The sequence below is a fragment of the Seriola aureovittata genome, chromosome 15 (assembly GCF_021018895.1).
Source record: "Seriola aureovittata isolate HTS-2021-v1 ecotype China chromosome 15, ASM2101889v1, whole genome shotgun sequence".
NCBI classification, from domain to species: domain Eukaryota; kingdom Metazoa; phylum Chordata; class Actinopteri; order Carangiformes; family Carangidae; genus Seriola; species Seriola aureovittata.
The window spans coordinates 21,153,308-21,165,735 of NC_079378.1; positions in this window are offsets into that span (position 1 = coordinate 21,153,308).

Sequence of the window (12,428 nt, forward strand, 5' to 3'; positions counted from 1 at the left end):
TCCCCTGAAAGATGCGGCCCCTGAATTGAGATACAGCTTTAGTGTTTGTAAAATTCTGACCCACTGGAATTGTGATTAAATTGAATTAAAAGCAAAACAATCTGTCTGTAAACAATTATTTGTATGATTACTTGTGTCTTGCACGAAATAGAAGCCGTTACTGACGTGCCAAAACTATAGCATGCAAACATGAAATCTGAGGAGCGGTTAAAAAATGTTTTAATTACTTCAACCTAAGTGTGTGTAAACTTCTGACTTCCACTGTATATTCTTCATGACTGTACATAATGGGTTAAGTTAAAGCAGCTAAATATTACATAAAATGATCTCATGTATAGTGGAAGCTTAATTAAACCTTCAATAACCTGTAGCTTTAATATCGTTTTTTGGCGAGTGCCAAAATGCTGCTGTATGAATAAGTAAGATGTTCATTGATAAAATATTTCTTTTCTACAGAACAATCCAGTCCTGCAGTACAATATCTACATGACAACAGCATTACTAAACTTTTTCATGGTTGAATTTAGACCATGGACTGTTAATAAAGATGGAGGTGGCCTCTGTGATGTCACTCATAGGTTTCTGAAGAGCGGTTTTGATGCTCAGAGTGAGCTGTTCTGCTATCGCCATCTTGGCATTGCCTGACTCTAACGCCTGGCTGATCCAAAAATGAGCAAAGAGGTGGGGCATGTGTGGAGCTGAGACTTCGGTGCAAGCATACGCTCTCCCACCTGTCAATCAAAGCAGAACACTCTTGATCATGCATAACTTTAAGCTTCAATAAAATTTAAACTGGTGTGTTATATAAAAAATTACTCCCCATACGGTTGTCATGACTTGGGAAATTAGCTAGCGACTAAAACAGTTTTTTGCACCAGGCTGTAAACATGTTTGTTTCTGCTGTATCATCCTTTAACATCTATGGAGACTGACTATGGAGAGTCAATGGGGACTGACTCACTTTTGGACCCAGCCTCGAGCGGCCAGAGACAACGTTTGCCATCGCAGCATAACTGGCAAAATAATTTGATAAATTTAAACACAAGATACACTTTCCACTGCTTTTGGTCTCAACATAGTCATGAGGGAGCTTCCTGGCTCTTTAACTGCTAAATGCTCCAGTATCTTCACTGTCAAGTGAGTAACTTGGTCTGTCTGCTATTTGACACAGTTAGTGAACAGTGGGTTTTTTAGGAGATGTTTTTTTTTTGCTGAAAACAGCTGCCTGCTGTGGCTGAAAACGACGTTATAGAGAGTTGACAGTTCACAGAAGCAGTAAAGTTGCCAGTAAACAAAAAACAATGAGTTTAAAGTTGTTATGAGGCTCTGCAGAGCTGAGGAGAACAGACACTTGCTAATTCTCTGTATCCGCTGACTGTAAACACATCGGTTTATCTGCCCTTGCATGCAAATTAACATTTAATTTGAAAGAGAGACTTGCAAATAGTTAGAAATAACACAAATTTATTACTTTGACAGGTTAAACCACTAGAGGACTACAAATGAATAGATTAATTAATAAATAACGATTCATATTCATATGTTATTAGTGAATACAATGTGAACTGAATGAAAAATTTAAAAAATAAAAAAATCAGTCTGACCTATAATTAGATTTAATTGAGGAGGAATATATTAAAGAATAATCCACCACATGGACATGTAGTATCTGCACACACTGTTGCCTGAAACTGATGAAATGGAAAAGTAAATGTGTTAAACCAACCAGCTGCTTTATTTCCCCTTTAGAAATGATTTTATCACATGTATTGTTGAATCTATTCTTTATTTTTAACGCTGCCTAATTTATTTTGACATCATCTGCTCACTCATTGCTTTATTCAACTCTACATCCCTTTTAATGGCTGTGATCTGTTTATTGATAAGTTGAATAATTCATGTGTAAAGTGTATAAATCCCCTGCTGTTCAGTGGCTGTGTAGTTTTCTAAATGAGTGACTTCTTTACATTCACCAAAGTTCTGTTTGCTACAGTTCTATTTCCACAATGTTAACATCATGATGACATGTTGGTCAACTCCCACTGCTGCCCCTACCTTACTCACTAATGAATGCAGTAGTGCATACAAGCATTACAGTACTTTGTCATCCTACAGCAATAACTCCTTTTATGGCTCTCACAGAGAGACAGTGTTGGTAATTAGCCTGACTGTCACCACACCAGTGGGAATGAAAGGGCCCCTCGCGACCTCTGGGCCGCGTGAGGTCAAAGGTCACTTCAGGGCCAGCAGTAAGACTGGTGAACACACATCAAGTGTGCAGCTCTCACAGGTCAGCTCAGGCTCATTATGCTTTTCAGTATATCTTAGAGTTTAACGGCCGACAGTGACACAATAGATTATGTAAAAGAGGAATAAACAGAGAGCCGGAGACGAGGTCTGGCCGCCCTCTCCTCTTCCCTAGATTACTGTAAGGTTGAAGGGTGAATGTGGCCCTGGGGACACGAGCCAGTGGATGGTGATGGGCTTACTGAGAGTGACATTTAAGATAGAAATGACATCAAGTGTGGCACCGCTGTGCCCTGTGGCAAGCCACCACATGGAGACAATGTCAGCATGATCTGACTTCGCCCCAAAATGCTGTGGACCCCCCCCCCAACACCACACATTCCCACACACATACACACATACAGTATATCCCTTACACATGTCAACTGCATCTCATGTCAAGTGACAGATAACACGATCTGCCACCTTCCAGATGTGGATGTGCTGTTCTCACCTTGGGGCAGATTTAGCTGCATGAGATTTATATGAAATACACAATGAACGTTCTTCTATTTTGGGGCTTTTTTTGGGGGGATATTCTGGGGTTTTTTTTTTTAGCATAGGGAGCATAAAAGCTAAATCCTCACTGCTACATTTAAATCATGTCTATCCGATTGAGGTATTCAGCTATGTCTGAGCTAAATGTGCTTAGGATGAGCCGAGGTGTCTTACCGTACCAGCAAGAAAATAGATTTCATATCATTTGAGAGCTAAACGGGGAAAAAAAGAATTACAGTTGTTGAGGCGAGTAGCTGCATCGCCCAGTAAGCTCTCAGTATCAGCAAGCTACAAAATCCAATTATCTTATTCATACATGGCACAATGACCTTTGACTTAACATTCAAATGGTCAATTTCAGCAGAACTCACAGAGCCACAGGAGGCACGAGAAATTGTTTTTCCCTTTGCTGAAAGCTTATCTTGAACTGGGGCTGTATTTTATAAGAGATCTGTTTTGTCTCCTGCATAAGTCATCAGAACTACAACTCCCAAGGAGAACAGAGATCAGATAGGGAGGTCTGGCATCAAGGACAGGGAAGCCATTTAAAGGTGACATTTCAGTCAACGCAGCAGATGCTGCCAATCTATCTTTCCTCGGTTCTATCTCCTGCCCTCGTTTACATCCCTATCTCTTCCCCTCTCCCTGCCTCTCTATCTTGTTCTCTCTTTTGGCTTTCTTCTGCTTTCTTCCTCTTTTTCATTTTGCTCCCACCCCTCACCTCACCTCTCCCTCCCTCCACCATCCCCCGCTCTGTGACGTGCTGACGAGGCAGCAGGGAAGAAGCGGTGTAATAAAAGGAAGCGCTAATGAAAGGTCGAGCGAGGTCAACGTACTCACATACCTTTGGCAGACAAGGGGACGAGAGGTCATTTATTCCAAGGGGACAAACTGTTTCACTTTTTGACTGTGGGGTGTCAAAAGTTCAAAAGGTTGCAGTAAAGGGCATCAGGTCATAGCCTCTGGGCTGAGATTCTATGCGTCCTGGGGTCAGAGGTCAGCGCAGGAATGCTGGGTAAATGGGAGGTTGGGAGAAGGGTCAAAGGTGTAGTGTCCATCCCCCGTTCAGAATGAATGAGAATTGTACTTTTGCCTGAGACTGGAGGTCAAACTTTACCTACAGCAGCAGCAGCAGCAGCAGGTTTGGGCTAAAGGTTTAACTCATTTGATGTTGTAATCACATACAGGAAGGAATGTGATGGATCGTATTATATTCAGACTGACACAAGAAGAATTACAGCATTTAATTTTAATTTTCAGGAATAACTGTTGCTGCACTGGATAAAATTTATGCATCTAATATAAGATTCCATGACAGCTATTCTTCAAAATAGAATGTGTTTTAACTTAGCACAAGACTGAGGGATGTTCAATAATCTATTAAGCACATGTAGAGGATTTAACATTATGGAAGATGCATCTAAAAATGTCCATACATTTCTCAGACACAAGTATTATTGGTAACAGCACAGGATTCAGCTTATTATAGCAGATGAGATGAGCTGGGAGCCACTTTACAATCAGTAGGTGTGACACTGCCACCTACAGGAGCGATGTGAAACAGCCAGAGTAATGTCAGCATTGCTATACACTGGACGACTGTGAAGGCGACAGCTCCAGGAGAGGATGTGGTTCAGTGTGAGGCTCAAGATCAGAGCAGGAAGACTGGTGTTTCCTCACATTATGAAGAGGCTGTGTTAAAGGTGAATACGTGCAGAACAAAAGTGACTGACGTTAGTGTCAACTGGTGATTGTTTGTGTATTAAAGGTCACAGACTCAGGTGCTGTGTCTGTCTCTGCATGTAAAGTTCCAAACAGTTACAATATCTCGTGATAGTGTGATGTTTTACTGTGAGGCTCACCTCATTCAGAGTATGGGAATTAAAGACAACACAGACTAGTTTAATCATTGCATCATTGATTATTATGGTGGATCATTCTGTGATTAAATTGAGGCCTGCTGAGTCTGTGACTTCACAAACCTGTACTCCTAACACGTCCCAGTAGAGGGCAGCACACCGGCACTCAGGTACCAACAGTCATGCTCTGCTGTTTCATGTGGGGGAGAGCTGGCATTTCAGACATGCATGAATGGTCACACCCAGAAAAAAAGCAATGGACAAATAGTTTTTTGCATATCTTTTGCAAACTAACAGGTCACGGTGACCTCAGAAAACACTTTTAGCCATAACTCTAGACTTCACACAGCAATGACAAAATGACAATTTCACACAAATGGTTCATATTTTATATGACACTGGATAAACGGATGTAATCTGAAACTAGTCTAAGTGGCGGAAGCATACAACCACAAGGCGGGAACTCTAGTTTATTTAGTGCTGAGATGTTTGGTTTTTCTTTCACGTTAACAAAAATGCTAACATCACAGGAAATCGTACACATTTAAATATTCATTCCTTAAATGTTGAAAGTATCTATCTATCTAAAAACAATTGATGAAGTGAAATGAAGGAAAAGTGGCAGGTTTTCTTCCAGACTGAAGCCTTCAGCATTTTCCCACCTAGGATCTCCTCAGATACATCAGTCTCCATGGGTTCAGGATCTTCCTGATTCTCTGATGGCTGTTGATGATCTCTTGGGGAAGCTGGTTGTTCTCCATGGGCTCTGTGCAGAGCTCACGGTTGAGCTGAGTGTTGAACAGAGTTGTCAGCTCCTCCGCCTCTCCTCCACCTGCTGCACAAGTCTGAACTCTTCCACGGAGAGTGTTCTGTTCTTTGATTTCCTTCTCAAGCTTAAGCTGAAGGTTTTTAGCCTGCTGTCTGACTGTGAGAACATCGGCTTCATACCTCTGGGTGACCTCTTGGTATGAAGCACTCAGTCTCTCCAGTTCTTCTCGGAGAGCCTTGTTTTTGTTCTTCTCCACCTGGAGCTCAACCGCGAACTTCTCCTGGCTGATTAAACGTGCCACCTGCAGTTCCTCATAGTCTTTTTGCGGAAGTTTCTTCTTCTTCTTGATGTCATTTCGCACCGGAGTGGCAATCTTTGTGGTGTTTAGGGTTTCTGCATCAGCAAATTTTTGGAGCCTGTCCAGCTCTCTTTTGGTCTCCTTCTCCCTGTTGATGTACATCTCCTTCAGCGATTTCTGCTTGGCCAACTGCTGTTGATCCAACTCTTGGCAATGTTGGATCCTCCTGGTTTGTTCTCTTGAGCAGTTGGCCCTCTCCTTACCCAACAGGTCTTCAAGCTTCCAAATTTCTTGATGAAGTTCTTGGTCTTGATCCTGTTTGGGCGTTTGAAGGTAGAAGTTGCCATCTTTTCAGGTGGCAGAAATCAGTAATTGTTTTGGGATGATTAATCTTTCTGCAGTTTGTCTCTGAACAGATGTCTGACTCAGTGATCTGCCTGTGTAATGAACTGAACTATTCTCTTACTCACAGTGGTGTGTCACCAAAGGTTTGAAGTGATGTGGCTGTTTGGAGACCTGCTGCCTGTCAATTTATCAATACGGAATTGGAATTATACCCATGACGTTGACTTTGAATTGGAGCTTTCCATTTCTTCTTCCACTCCTTTTTTTCCTGGTTTACGTCCAAAATCACAATATGTGATTCAAATGTAAACACAAGGAGTACCCTGATTTCAGGGCAGCCCTTTGCCCTGAAATCAGGGTACTCCTTTACATTTTAGTGTTCAGTCAACCTTCTAAAACTAAATCAACACAATACAATCACCTCTGAACTCACCATAAGCCAAGATTGATTTTCATGGCACGGACTTGCCAAGTGAAAAGGTCTGGTTCTGAAAACCACAGTGGCAACAGTGCACCCTGGGAATATTTTGCAGCCTGAGACAATTCAAATGGCTCAGTCAGGTTGAGTTAAGTACTAATTAGTAACTAATTTTCAAGGAAGATATCACAACTCGAAATATAATAATGCCCCAAAAGCGTTGTTGTCACACAGCACCTCTGACTGCATCAGATGTTCCGTAGCAGGGGTCAGAATCCAGCAGCAGCAGCAGCAGCAGCAGCAGCAGCAGCAGCAGCAGCAGACATTGCATATTAAATATGCAGCCATAACGTTTTTAGAGGGGGTTTTAGAGGGTTACGGAGGCAGCTGAGCTACAATGAGCTTGGAAGAGGAAGAGCCAACACCACCGCTGAGGCTCCCTTCAACAAGACACTTAATCCCCAACTGCTCACCAGCCAAGAGATCAGTGTGTGGTTGAACTGGGCTGCTTCCAGTGGTGAATGTGTGTAACTGGGTGAGTGTGACCCAGGTCGGTCCTGAAAACGAGCTTTGGTGCTCGATGAAACATGAAACCATGAAATTAAAGAATTACACCAGTGCTCATCATTCGCAATAAACAACACTGACACTAGTATTCATAAATAACATTGAGTAAAGTCTTATTTGACAGTAAGGAAATCTCAGAATATAAAATAATTATTAAAAAGTATAATATCGTCACCTTCCTAAAATAATGGCCTAAGTCATGTTTTGACAAAAATGTTTTTTTTGCCTAAATCACCCCCTCATGATGCTGGCCACCTCTGGTAAAATCGCCTGAATCCTCAGTTGAGGGGAACATGCAATTCTACCCCCGGTTGTATAATGGCCTATGTCAAAAGTGTGACTCTTTTGTTGAGTTTTTTGTGTTTCCTGAAAAACCTGAAAAAATGACTTAGGCCATTATTTTAAGAGGGTGTCGATATGCAATGCACACAGTGAACAAATTTAAAATGTATTCTACAATAAGAAAAATGATGAGCCTATGTACTAATAATGAGCCTGTGAAAACTGTTGAATCAGGCCTTTGATGGCTCTGGAAGCTGATGTCATCAACATCAGATGCTACTGAGTTGAATTATGGGAATAGTAATATCTGGGCTTTTTGAATTGACCTAAACAGGGATTAAAAGTCTGGGTATCCCAGCTTCTGCTGCTTCAATTTAGATCTTTCTTTTTATAAAATCCATCCCTTGTGAGTCCTCAGGGGAGCAATGTTATATCTCTGAAGTCCCTTTGATCACATATGTAAATCTTTGCTGCAGTAATGAAGCTACACAAGATATTTTGGATGGATAAACAGTGAGACTCTTGAATTTTCCCTCTGAGCGAGTAAAATAGAAGCATAGCATCTTTGTTGATGCTCATTGTCCTCATTCTCTGACCTAATTCTGCAGTGGAGCCCGGATCACAACAAGATGACAGGTCGTCTTTATCTCTGGATGAGACTAAAGGCAGCAGGGCAGGAGAAGGTGTAGACAACTGTACTGGAGAGGAATGAGTGGAGGGGGCTTTCAAGAGGAGATTAACATTGAGCGTGACCGGTAATAATTATGATAATGTTATTTTCATTTTCAACCTCTTCACCGGGACCACCCCCCGGGGGGGATGATAGCTGGAACCTAAAGATTTTAACTCATGTTTATCCTCTCAGAAGATAAAAAGAATTGGCTGTAATAGGAAGTTTGTGTTTAGAGATTTATGGAATTTGTCAGAGTGAAACATAAATATTTCCTCAAGTATCTCTATGTCTGTGCAGCTTCCTAGTGGGAACCACCGCTGTTTTAAATGGGCTCAATCACTGTAATACTCCATCCATTAGCTATACTGCTTACTGTTGTGAGCGTTGCTGGGCGGCTGGAGCCGATCCAAGCTGACACTGGCCGAGGGCGGGGTACACAGGTCGCCAGTCTCTCACAGGCCTGTCATCAGCTTGCCTAACCTGCATGTCTTTGGATTGTGGGAGGAAGCTGGAGGGTCCGGAGGAAACCCACACAGGTGTGAGGAGAATATATGAAATCCACACAGAACTGGGGTTCAAACTTTCTTGCTGTGAGTGCTAACCACTGCACCTCAGTCACTGTAGTACTGCTGGATGACAATGGCGCAGTCATGCTTTAGTCTAGATGTTTTACTTTTTTTTAATCATAGATATAATTTAACGCCTTTACGCTTATTTCCCTACACACATGTAGAAACACTGGCAGACACAGGATTAGAAGTTTTCTAGGACTGAAACCTCAGCTTCAACTTGTGTCCAGACTTGGAAACACATGAAACACATTTGATAACATGTGACGAACCCTAATGGGATCTGTGTATTCTGCATGAATGATAACACAAAAGATTAATCAACAAATGAATCTTTCTCTCAGTGAGGAGAGTCTCTGGAGGTTGAACCTCACTTAGTGATTACTTCATGTCTATCAGGTCATTATCATAATCATCATGCCAAACAAAGGCAGCCCTTGTTGTTACGGGTGTCCTGGCGCTTTCTGAGGCCAGTGTTGGACAGTGATGGCTCACTGCATCTATTGGATTATGTGAGGGATTTGAAACTAGGATTAGGCCATTGGGCTGTGGACAGCATGGGGGCTGAATGAGCCTTTACATCACAGGGGCGTGTTAGGGTGCATGTGTGTGAATGGGAGGCTGGCGTGTGAAAGTGTGTTTGTGCATCCCAGAGGCTCGTCTCCATTTGGCTCCATTGTCTTTGGCACGGACCTTCAAACATGAACCTGTTCTGCTTCACACTGGTAAGAGACGCCATCTTCTGAACTGTTATAGGTTTGTCTGTCAGGAGCACTTGCTTAGTCCCAGCAGCCTCAGAGGGAGAGGAGACTCTGGTGTGCCACTGTGGGAGACTCTGGTGATGTTATTGTTGCTGACAAGGATCTGAAATGGGCTCTCTGGGGAACAAGACAAAACTGCAAACAACTTTCCTTCTTCTAAGACTCATGAGATTCCTTAGATGCTTAGATCCTTCCTTTGCTGTGCTTAGTTTGCTGGATTGTGTTGGTCATGTATAACTGTAAGTGTAGTATCTTCTTTTATCAGCATAGATGGTATAATAATGTTTTTAACATGACACATTTTCCAACAATCTAACTTACTGTTCCTATAATGTTACCACAGCCACATTTAGTGCATATACGCTGTTTCTTGTGTGAATAAGGATGAATGTGCATCTTCTTGCTCTATTCATGACAAAAGTCAATAATGTGATAATTATTATAACAAGAGATCAATGATGAGTGAAGGTGATGACTACAAACTGTAATATAGTGGCTGCAATTAATTACAATGATGTTGATTTTTAGTTATTTATATCTGCAGTTGTAACATGGCTGGCATAGGTTGAACTGGATGATGAGTAAAAATTTATAGTTGAAGATATTAATACCATGCTGGCTCTTGCACTCAGTGCCAGAATTGAGGTTTTGTTCTCACTTAAAATCCAAAATTTAGCAACACAGTACAAGACAAAGCAAGCAAAGCTTTATTTATACAGCCCAGGTGGAGGTACAATGTGCTGCACAAAGCGTGAACCACAAAAACCATGTGGATAGTGTAAAGATAGAACATTACACACAAATAAATACAAATTAAAACAAATACATAATACAAAATAAAATAATGAAGACCAACAACTGAGCAGTAAAAATTTATAAAACATGTAAATTAAAATCAAAAAGTAGGATTAAAATTAGATTAGATAAAGGAATAGTTTGACTAATAATATAATGAAAGGCAAGATGTCATCAGCCTCATGTGCTCAAAACCACAGTAACAACAAGATTTCCTGCTCACCTGAACGAACCAGATTTATGTCAGCGGTTACACAACTGATGCCATTAATTACAGTTGCAAAATTATATAAATATGTGTAATATAATATACGGTCATAGTAAGGATCTAAAAGTTGACAAAATTGAAAAACTGCAAAAACATGAAAACTGTTGAGATCAGTGGCTGTTCTGCACAGAGACAAACAGTGGCTGCTGTAATGTAGCTGATTCCACAGACCCTGACATGAGGGTCCAACTCACAAGAGGATGAGCAGCACGAGGTAAAGCATGTGGACCTGTGGAGGCTACAGCCAGGATCTTAGAAATATAGAGGCTGTGAGTCCAAACTCCCCCAGCGGGAGATGTTTTCTTATGTACAATGTCAATATTGCTGGAGAAGTCCATTTCTTTTTATTTTGTGTTTTCTCAGTCAATCAAATTTACCATATCAGAATGAATTAAAATTAAAAACCAACATGTATAATATGTTAATAATAATAATAATTTTAACTTATTTATAAAGAACTTATACCGACCAGTGATTAAATGCAAGATATATCCCACAAAAGGGAGTTTTTAAAAGGGGAGACTGATTTGTCAGGTCTGAGTTGCTCATCTGGGTCATTCCATAGTTGTGGTGCTCTAACAGAAGAAGCTCTGTGCTAATTAGCAAAGATGTTGCACCTTGACATGAGAACAGGCAACAGGTTTCTCTTCAAACTGCATGCAGGTGGTGATTCAGAGTCTGGGGCCAGGCCATTTTCAAAGGTATTAAGTAATTTACTGGTTGCCAGTGTTAAAACATTTTAAGTGGAGTTATATGACATATCTACTCTTCTTATGTTTTGTTCATCTGGCTAGGAGCATTAGTGGGAGCATCAGTGAGAATAGAATTGGCCCCAGGGTGGACCCTTGGGGCCCTCCAAAGAGTAGCAGGGTGGGATGTGAAACATTGTCATCAATAGAAACAATAGAGGCAATTTTGGTTTTACAAGTAAGATGTAATGCATGAATATAAACTCCTTTTCATGCCATGTTGAATTCCTATGACTCTGGCTGTGAAATGTTGGAACTTCCTAATTGAAATTTGACTCATGAACACGATGGATATATCAAATTTTTTTACAACCATGCTTACTGGAGATTCTATTTTTTCCCTTCAAATGATTGACCATTATAAGTTTCTAAGGACTTTTTACATGTTGCATATAGTACATCTCACAAAGACCATAATCCAGCTTTATCTTTTCAAACATTTTGACTAAATCAGTATGTTTATGGCAGACTGCTGATCAGCTGAAAACTGAGAAAATCAAGCACAAAGAAGTAAAGCAAAGAGTGATTGATATTAATTATAAATGTTTGAGTGACATGCTGTACAAAAATTACACCAGTTTAAATGCCAAAGGCTCAGATAGGAGACATGTTCACCTGCCCCTGATGTAAGCTTTTACATTGATTTTCAGTCAATTCCTCCTTGATGAATCTCAATGATAGGATATATTTAGTCTGTAAATTTGAACAGAGTGAATCAGAATACTGTGGTATTTAAAGGCTGCTGTCACTATGCAAACTGTTTTCAGGAGGGCTCCACAGAAAGTATATATGAACCAGCCTACAGCCAAACATTCAAGGACGTCCTGCCCAAGTACCAGTGCAGCCCTGGTCTTCTGAGGTGTAAGCCTGAGTGGGGCGGCTCAGATCCATCCATCATCAGCTCCGTAAGTTTGCTGTCTCTCAGATCCAGACCTGATCAAACGTTGGTGTTGGGTATACTGGGCCAAACATTCAAAACCAGCTGCGATTGGCGACTGGTCCCTGCACAACCAAGGTGTCACATTGTTGTTGATCAGCTCTTTTGTTAGGACAGGAAATGAACCTGTTCCCATGTGTGTCACATGCAGAGCTGTGCAACAGTATAATTAAGAATACAACAGTACTAAGAGTCTACAGTCAGGCTAGCAGCTCTGTAACATTACTCTGCAAGAATGATGTTGCCTGTTGTCCAGCGTATCCTATCTGCTTTTTATTTCTCTTTTTTATTCTCTCCTTTCTAATTTTGCTGACAGCTATGTCTGACTTTGTTTCCCTAAGGTCCAACCTCAGA